We start from the raw sequence: 9,994 nt of genomic DNA, 5'->3' as shown, positions 1-9,994 counted from the left end.
TCAAAGATGAAACTAATAATTCTTTAGACTCATAATAGTGTATAAATAGGTTATGCAAAAAGGTTCACAAATACTTTATTTAAAGCTCCTCCTCAAGACATGATTTATTTTTAAAATATTCCTAAGACTCCAATCAACTCAAATTATGCACATCATATACCACAAAATCACATTAGACTCCAATCCACTTCATCACATAACATCCTCATCAATATACCTCTTCATCAATCATTCTACACATATTAAATAAGCACCATTCACGTCATCCCTCACATCGTCATAAAAACATCATCATCACATCATCCTCATATATTATCATTTACATCATCATCAAATATTTACTCTAAAATCCTTATTTTTTTGTCCTATGTTCATTTTATAGAAGCAAAGGGACATTCTTAACTAACCAATTCATTCTTTTCATTCCAATCAATACATATATACACACAACTATCCATCTCAACCTCAAGACATTTATAACAAGAAATTTCATCTTGGGTTCATGTGAATGAAACATGAACCCATACTCTCAACAAAACTCAACTCAAGAGAATCGTCAATACCTATAAATCCATTACAAAGATACATTTGTAGTCAATAATATGAAAATTAACTATTTAGTAACTCAAGTCATTAAAAACATCAATCAACTAATAGTACTTAAAAACCTTTCATAGTTTAGGAAAACTTTCAAGAAAACCTTCTTAGAAGGTTCAACTCTTTCACAACTTCTATCCAACACATATATGGGCATATGGAAGAACTCAATCCATATTTTAGGTTAGCCTTACATACCTTGTTTGAAGACTTTGAAGGAACTTGATGTTAGGTCTTCAATGGAAGACTTGAATCCTTGAAACTCTTGAAGGCACCCTTTGTTGGAGATGGATTTGGGGAAGAAGAAGAAGAAGAAGAAGAAGAGAGAAAATATTAGGGCTTTTAGAGAGAGAGAGGGACTGATAAATATGGTCCCAAAACGTCCAAGGATAGGTATATATAATTAGGAAAAAGTCCAAGTTGCCCCTCTTCAAAAATCTGAAAAATTGGGCAAAAGTCTTGCTGGCGCTATAGTGGCGCGTCGCGCCACTGCAGCGCCAAGTCAAAATAGGCCTAAAACCCTGCACATCTAATAGTGGCGCGTCACGCCAAGGATCAAACTACTGAGGCTGTTTTCTGGCGCTATAGTGGCGCGTCGCGCCACTGGGTCGCCAAGCCTATATTTCGCCCAGGCCTGAATATTCCTGCAGTGCTAGTTCGTAGTAAAATGGCCATAACTTTTGACTCCAAACTCCAAAAATTGCAATCTTGGTGGCGTTGGAAAGAAGACTCAAAGACCTTTAATTTGGTAGGTTGTGGGCCACCCAGTTCTTTATATAATAGGAGATATGGTCGTTTGAAGTTGACCCTTAAACTAACTCGTCCGAAAACTTAATAAATTGGAGTTCTTTGGACTCGACTTGGTGTTAGAGATCCCTTATGACCCCTAAACACATCTAACACACTTCAAATACTTAGGAATTAATCCTAACTCATGTGTAGAATTACAAGTCCTCCAGTTCGAGTCTACCCACACGTGAAGAAATGTTCAAATCTTAGTGAAGAATTTTGAGGGGTGTTACAGAATGGCTATTGAAGGTCAGCTCATGAGGATACATATATGGACACCTACTTTCAGGCCTGAAGAAGAAACAACAATTATACCAATTTAGGTAGCCCTTGCAGAGTTACCTTGGCACTGCTATAATAAGGAATTTGGGACTGCACTTCTCGATCCTATTGGAAAAGTACTACACCTGGATTCAACCTCTATTTAAAAGACTAGAGAAAGTATAGCAAAGTTAAGGTACATATGAATCTCACTAAGGAAAGGCCACCACATGTGTGGATAGGATATGATAAAGAAAATACCACAATAGGGAGATGGCAACCAATCCAATATGAGAATGTCCTTGAGTACTGTATGTATTGTAAGAATCAGGGGAATATGATGCATATTTGTAATGTTAAGAAGAGGGATGAGGAACAAAAGAGAAGAAAAGAACTAGAAGATGCTAAAAAGAACAAAAGTAAGGAGAGCATGCAAGGAAAAGACCAAGAGGAGCCTCAGACTACTGATGTACAGAAGATGAATAATGTTATTGCAATTGATGACCATGCACAGCCACAGATCAGTGATGATAATACAATTGAGGAGTTATGGCAAATTCAAAAGGAGAAACAATTCCAAATAAAACAATGTGACTAGGCATACTTTACCATAGACTAACAGAAAATATGATCAACATCAACAAAAAACATAGGGACAGGTAGACTTTCTCATCCCATAATCACTTCTAATAATTATGTTGATCTTGTTACACAAGATCAAACCACTAATCAAGATTCAGGAGAACTAATCAACAAAAGGAACTCTATACAAAAGAGTTAACCAATAGTGCAGGAGAACAACAAAGCTCAAGGATAATGTATTGACTGAGTGCTACCAAAGAGCCACTTCCCCAATATTGATTGCAAAGGTACTTCTCTAAAATGTAATACTCATGTGAGCAAAGTAGCAAGAAACTCAGGTATTGGCTCAATGCTCCCAATACCCATGAAACCCCCCTCCCAATACATTTTTAATGATACTGATTCTGAAGTTGATGGAGGTATGGATGGAAGAATAAAGGAGAAAATCACTAACTTTCAGGATGGGGGACCCAAAAGGGGTGGAGATGTCACGACCCAACCCCACGGGCCATAATGGGTGCCCGAACTGGACACTCGTGTGTAACCCTACTAATTATAAGTAAACCTGCCTTCTGTTTGAGTTATAACTACCAACAGACAGTATAAGGCGTTACAACGTATAAGTCGATGAGGCTATCATAACATGTAGGTTCATTCCATAATGAACACACACGCAAGACGACAAGGCTGCCACGACAAAGGAAACTACCCAAAATATAAGACATATAGGCACAATTGTACATACGTACATATATAACCCACATATATGTCCACCGACCTCTAAGAGCAAGAACAGTAACATAAGATGGGATAGGGCATCCGCTATACCCCTGAACAAATAAATGTATACATAGGAGGACCGATACCAATAAGATAGGCTCCAGAATAGTAGAGCACTCCCAACATAGCTAAGTGGAAATTTTAAGCTGATGGATCTCTAAAATACGTACCTATACCTATGGGTATGAAACACAGCCCCCCAAAGAAAAGGGATTAGTATGATATATGTACTGAGTACATAAAGCATAAAACATTATAACTGAGACAACAACTTAAATAGAGATGCAGGAAAACAAGTATAACAGTTAACAATTACTATGCCTGCAGCTTATGAAATGAGGGCATGTACATCCTCCTTATATACTGTACTAGGCCCACTGTGAGGCTCGGTATTATCACATCATCATATACAACATCATGAAATCATATACGATACCATCTCATATATTACCAATATATCATTATGTTTTCACATGCATGCCTATCTATCATATCTGGCCCTTTAGTGAGGGACTCGGTGAAAGAGCAGTGTACATATCTTACCGCACCCGACCCATTATAGGACTCAATGCCACTATCACATAGTAAAATATATCGAGGAACGTTTGTCCTGATCCATAATTTAAAACAATGCTGAGGAACGTATGACCCAATCCATATTTTCTTCATAGCATCGTATATATATATCCGGCCTGGGAGTCAGTGAATAACATCTTCACATACGGCATCATCGTATGCTTCACTTTATCCTATATAGCATTTCATCATCGTATACTTCATATATATATATATATATATACATATATATATATATATATATCTAGCCCGTGACTCAGTGAAGGATTAGTAAAGTTGTGTATGATAACGTTTCTGGCCCCTCTATGGGACTCAGAGGAAGATGGGCTACAGCGTGTGTGAGTAGAGTAGGGACAAACCATATGCAACTTAAATTATCATCCAAGACTTAATGAAATAGTCAAGTGAACCGTCACTTGAAGACTAGAGTAGTAATCGTCTTGAGTCTCAGGAATCGTAGATGTGTATCGAGACAAAGCTAAACAACTTATGGAATTAGAGATATTTTTCATCGTACAGACCTTAGGAATAGGAGCTTATGCATTCAATTACTCTTCATCAAATAGGAAACTCGAGGGTCGTAGTTCAACTACTTTGAGAACTTCAATAATCAGAAGTGGATAATGGTCACGAGTTGTACTCGGAGCTCTTAAATGGAATTATCCTCAAAGCGTATTTCACATTTCATAACATTTAAAAGTGAGTAAGGATCATGTTCAGGACTAGTGAATGAAATTACCCCAACTCTCATATTATTCATCACTTACATCTAAGACATGCCAAAAGAAAGAAGGGACAACTTTACATACCTATTCCAAAAATATGCCAAGAGAAAGAAGGTAGCTTCACATACCTCTTATGGATTACCATTAACCACGTTCGCCTCGTCGTCTTTTGAACCTATTTAACATGAAAGAAATACTAAAGTTAATAACCGTCCACTTTCCAATTTCCAACTCTACAACCAAGTATCTATAGGAATCATTTCCTTATCCATTTCCCTCGACTAGTTTATTACTAGTTCCGAAGTTACAGAAAATTGGGAAGCATCTCCCCTGTAACTTGACCTATCCAAATGCTAATCTTAGCAGACATATTACCAAAAACAACCATCATATATATATACAATCAAATCACTTCAGCATTACTCAATACAACTCCAAACAACTAGCTCCAAACTACGATACCAAAATAGAGTTTTTAACTTTTATTTCATAAAACCTTTAACAATACGAAATGGAGGGTCATGTGGCTACAACCAGAAGTAACCAAATACATTTTAGAACAGTTTCCATCCCTTCAACACGCCATACAACCAGCTGCAACTGCAGCACCACAATCATAATACACTACTCGACTTCGATTTGAGTATAACAGCTTTAATTTAGTTTGTTTCTAAAGTCAAGCATCCGTATATAATTTTTACACTTCCAGCATCATTTAATACATGTAATGTGCTTAATAAAAACATCATAAACTCCAATTTGAAAGGGAAAACCTTAACTTACCTGAAACTCGCCAAAACTTTCCCAAACTCGCCTCGAAAGTTCTCCGAGCGCGGCTGAAACTTCGTGGCTTTTTTAATCCTTTGGGTGCTTCTACAAACAATAAATTTAAATTAAAAACACCTTCATACCCTCTAGTATATCCTAGATAATTAATTTATGGAATAAAATCAGAGCGCTTACCTTTTTTGCTCCAAATCCGTGGCTCTCTTGTTATGTCTAGTACTTTTGTACTTTGGAACGCTTTCTGAAACTTCTTAAAAGTTACCACATGACCTATATTATCTCTAATGTTATAAAATAACTCTAAGGAAGGAAGGATGTGAGGCTCCATAAGAATGAAGGTTGGAAGTAAGGGTTATAAGGATTTGAAAAGAGTTGGGGGCGAAATGATAAGTCATGGGACTGGATTTACCTACGTAAGATACCAAATTGGATGTCTTAAATACTTAAGATATTTAAGTACATGTTGAGCTTATGTATCAAGGATTACATAGGTTCTTAAAGTAAGACGAGATTACAAATCCACGGAAGAGGAGAAAAGAGGCATAACACCTACTTGGAAGCAAGTAGGTGATGGACCTACTTGGACTAAGTAGGTGATGAACCTACTTGGACCAAGTAGGTGACACACCTACTTGAGGTGGGTCCCATACTGCCAGGTGGCAGCCTTGGAGTGGTGGCATGGATTGGTTGGTCCAATAAAGGTTGGACACATGTCACCCTTAGGGGTTGACACATGTCACCTCTTAAGATGTAGTATATAAGGACCATTTGAAGACTAATGCATCATAAATTCATCTTTTAAAGTTAGAACAAATAAGGAAAAATTGAGAGAAAAACCTAGAAAGCCAAAGGGAGAGCTACGGGTTTGGCCCTATCAAGGTAAGGTCCCGACTTTTATTCCGTGAATGAATTATTTAAGATATACTACGGTGATATAACAATGTTTAATAATGAAATTGTTTATATTGGGGGAAGAAAGGAAGGGTAACGAGCAGTCCACTACTTTTCAGCGCGATTAAGGAACTTCCGAGGCTAGTTTTTGCAAGTTTTGAATAAGGTAAGGTATTCCCTTTCAAAGTAGAGTTAATAATGTGATTATGGAGTGTATTACATGTGTTAAATGAAGTTGTAAATAGTAAAAATGCATAAGTATGTTTGGCATTAGAAACAAACTACATTGAAGTTGTTTTAGTTAAGTCGAAGTCGAGTAATGTATTGTGGTTGTGGTGCTGTGGATTGGAGGGTTGGGTGATGTGTTGCAAGTCTGGAACATGGTGTAAATAGGGCATGGGGCTTCTTGTTGTAGACACACGACCCTTTGTTCTGTGTGGTAAAAGGTTTTACGAAAGAGAAATTAAAAACCCTATTTTGGTATCGTAGTTTTAAGTGAGTTATTTGGGATTTGTGTTGCGTAATGTTGAAGTTGTCTACTTGAATATGAACTGCTGATTGTTGTTGTTTGTTGGATGTAATTATTGGGGATGCAATTGGAAGTTCGGATAGGGTAAGTTATAGGGAAAATGCTGCCCGATTTCCGTTAACTTCTTAACCAAGTAATAAACTACTTGAGAAAAGCATAAGAAAATGATTCCTAGGAATGCTTGATTATAGTTTGAGAACATGGGAAGTTGAAAGTTATTAATGTTAGTATTACCTTCGTGTTAAATAGGTTGAGGAGGCGACGAAGCAAGAGTGGTTACGATTACTAGATAAAAGGTATGTGAAGCTATCTCTTCCTTTTTTTGGCATGCCTTCAAGTTAAGTAATGAAGGATATGAGTTTGGAGAGCTCATTCCAGTCCTAAGTTCGGTATATAACTCATGACTCGCATTTACTCGTGAATGTTAGAGGCCCTATAAGAGTAAAAGTCTCTAATTACCTAAACTATATGGCATCGCCTTGACACATGCTTCTGATACTTGAGACTTCACTAGATATGACTCTTACTGACCGATAGAGGGTACTTAAAATGACTACTACCCTAATCTTCAAGTGATGGGTCGCTTGATTACTCGATTGTGCCTTGGATGGTAATTTAGTCACATATGATTATGCGCTGCCTTGCTCACGCATACTGTAATACATCTTACACCGAGTCACAGGCCATCTGTAGGGATCGAGCCATTATTCCTCGGCACTATTATTTGATATGTATATATATGGATTAGGACATTATTCGTCGGTACTAATATATGAGATATGGGTTGGGCCTTCGTTCCTCGGTATTATCACATGATATGTATATCGAGCTGTCATTCCTCGACGTGTATTTGCTATATACATGGTTTGGGCTGTATATTCCACAGTGCTAATAATACACAGTGTCATACTGACCCTCCTCTTTCCGAGGGGGAGGAGAGCTGCATTTCATTCTCGCAGGTGCAGACACAGGTTTTGGGAGTCCACTAACTTAGGATTCTGCTCAGCTAATTTGGAAGAAGCTCTATTATATCGGAGCCTAGTTTTTGGTACTGACCCTTGGTGTATATATATCACGACCCAACTCCGTAGGTCGTGACTGGTGTACGATTAGGGCACCCATATGTATCCTTAGCCCCACTGAGTATGTTAGACGAATAAACATATAAAGAAATTTAAAAAAATCGCTAAAGAGCGCACAAAAATAGATGTAGCATACGAAGGCTGTTAAGGTCATCGTGGAACATAAAGCCCAAAACACCAACAGCCCCCCGTGTAGGATTTCCGAAATGAAATCTAGGCAGCACCTCACCTAAACTTCATCATCCTTTTTCGAGAAGATAAAAGAAAAACTGGGTTTTATAGTATAAACAAAAGCTATAGCCCTATGAAATATATTTTCAAAACATGTTGAATCGCTCGAAATAAAGCTTTACACAAGGAGTTATACTATTATTACTAACAACAGTCTCATTCCGAAAACGGGTTTGTTGACAAGAACGAGAACCTCCTCGAAACCCCAACTATAAATTTTATGTTGTTAAACACCATTGCTTAACTGAAGAATACCTTAAATAATTAATTCACAAAATGAAATTTGAGGGCTTACCTTGCTTAACCAAATACGTAGCTCTCTCTCCATGTTCTCTAAGTTTTTCTCCAATTTTTTTTAAGTGTAAAGATGCTGAAAAGTAAGTTGATCCAGCAATACACACATATATATATACGTGTCCTTAAGTGGGGACACGTGGCAGCCCCTAGGGCACCACCTCAATCATGCATCCAATCCAAACCCACCACGTGGCAGCGTAGGGGTCCACCCAAGCTGCTGCATCACCTACTTGACCCTAAGTAGGTGCATCACCTACTTGTCCAAGTAGGTTCATCACCTACTTGCTTCGAGTAGGCGCGTCATTTCCTTATTTCTTTTTCGTGAGCTCGTAATCTCGTCTTACTTCAAGAGCCTATGTATTCTTTGCTACTTAAGCTCGATGTATACTCAAGTAACTTAGTATGTAAAATGTCCCAAGTAATAGCTTTCACAAGTAAGTCAAGTCCTACGACTCACTACTTGACCTCCAACTTCTTCCGGTTTGTTATGACCCTATTTCCAATCTTCTCTATTATGGAGTATCTCCTTCTCCTTTTCTTAGCATTATTTGATAGCATTAAAGATTATCCGACTCACATGATGACTTCTACGAAACTTAAGAGCCTTCCCAGAAACTTAAGAAGCTTAAAAAGCATTCCAAGATACCAAAGTACGGGGTGTAACAATATATTTACTTTTGTTTATTCAAAGGTACGATGGGGGCCTACTCTTAGAGGTCTGTAGACATAGGAGTGGATTGTGTATATGTATGCTTAATCGTGTTTGTATGAGGTATGTTTGGGATGTTCCCTCTGTCGTGGCAGCCTTATCGACTCGCATGTATGTATATAATGGGACAACCCCACATTTTATGATAGCCTCATCGGCTTATGTGTTATGCTGCCTGAATAATAGGTTATAGCCTCTTAGGAGATGGGTTGGGCTAATATGTGATCATATGACAGGCTTACTTACAGTTTACAGGTGTATATGCGAGTGTCCATCTTGGGCACCCGGTCATGGCCCATGGGGTTGGGTCATAACAAAAGTGGTATCAGATCAGTTCATCCTTGGAGTGGATATAGACCGTGTCTAGTAGAGTCTTATTTATTAGTGTGTTGTGTACCACATCCATAGATAGAAGGCTACAGGGCATTTAGGATGTTGTCTTTTTTCTTATCTTACATCGTGCGATAGAGATACAATATTAAGATAATTTCTCCCTAATGATTCATCATGTTTATAGCAATACTTCTAAGGAAAGCGACCACTGCCCAGAAGGGCAAGTCAACAGTGTTAAAAACCAGTCAAACCCTGAGAATTACTAGGGTTCGTGCCTCGTCTATGCCAGGGATTGCACTATAATCGACGAGCTCTACTATGCCGCCACCTTCAGAAGAGCCTAGAACAGCAACGACTATAGATCCTGAAGCTTCAATGCCTAAGCCTCCAGCTCCACAGCCAGGGTAAGAAGATAGGGCCATGAGGGATGCAGCGCAACTACTGACTAGGGTAATGACAGGGCAGGATTGAAGGCATGGGGTAGGAGCGGATGATGTTGATAGACACAATAGTTTGAGGGTTCATGACTTCTTGACTTGTAACCCTCCAGAGTTCTATGGGTCAAGAATACAGAAGACCCGCAGGATTTTATTTGACAGATGCAGTACACATTGAGAGTAATTAGGGCTTATGAGGATGAGTCTGTTGAGTTGGCTTGATATCGGCTGTGCGATATAACTGTTAACTGGTATGAGTCCTGAGAATTATTGACGGGCGAGGCTGCTCCTCCAGCAGTCTGGGATAAGCTCGTGGAAGCTTTTTTGGCTATTTTCTACCTTCAGAAATAAAATGAGCCAGAGTTGATAAATGTTTGTAGCTAAGGCAG

The sequence above is a fragment of the Solanum dulcamara genome, chromosome 7 (genome assembly GCF_947179165.1).
Source record: "Solanum dulcamara chromosome 7, daSolDulc1.2, whole genome shotgun sequence".
Taxonomy (NCBI): Eukaryota; Viridiplantae; Streptophyta; class Magnoliopsida; order Solanales; family Solanaceae; genus Solanum; species Solanum dulcamara.
This window is presented reverse-complemented; position numbering follows the sequence as displayed.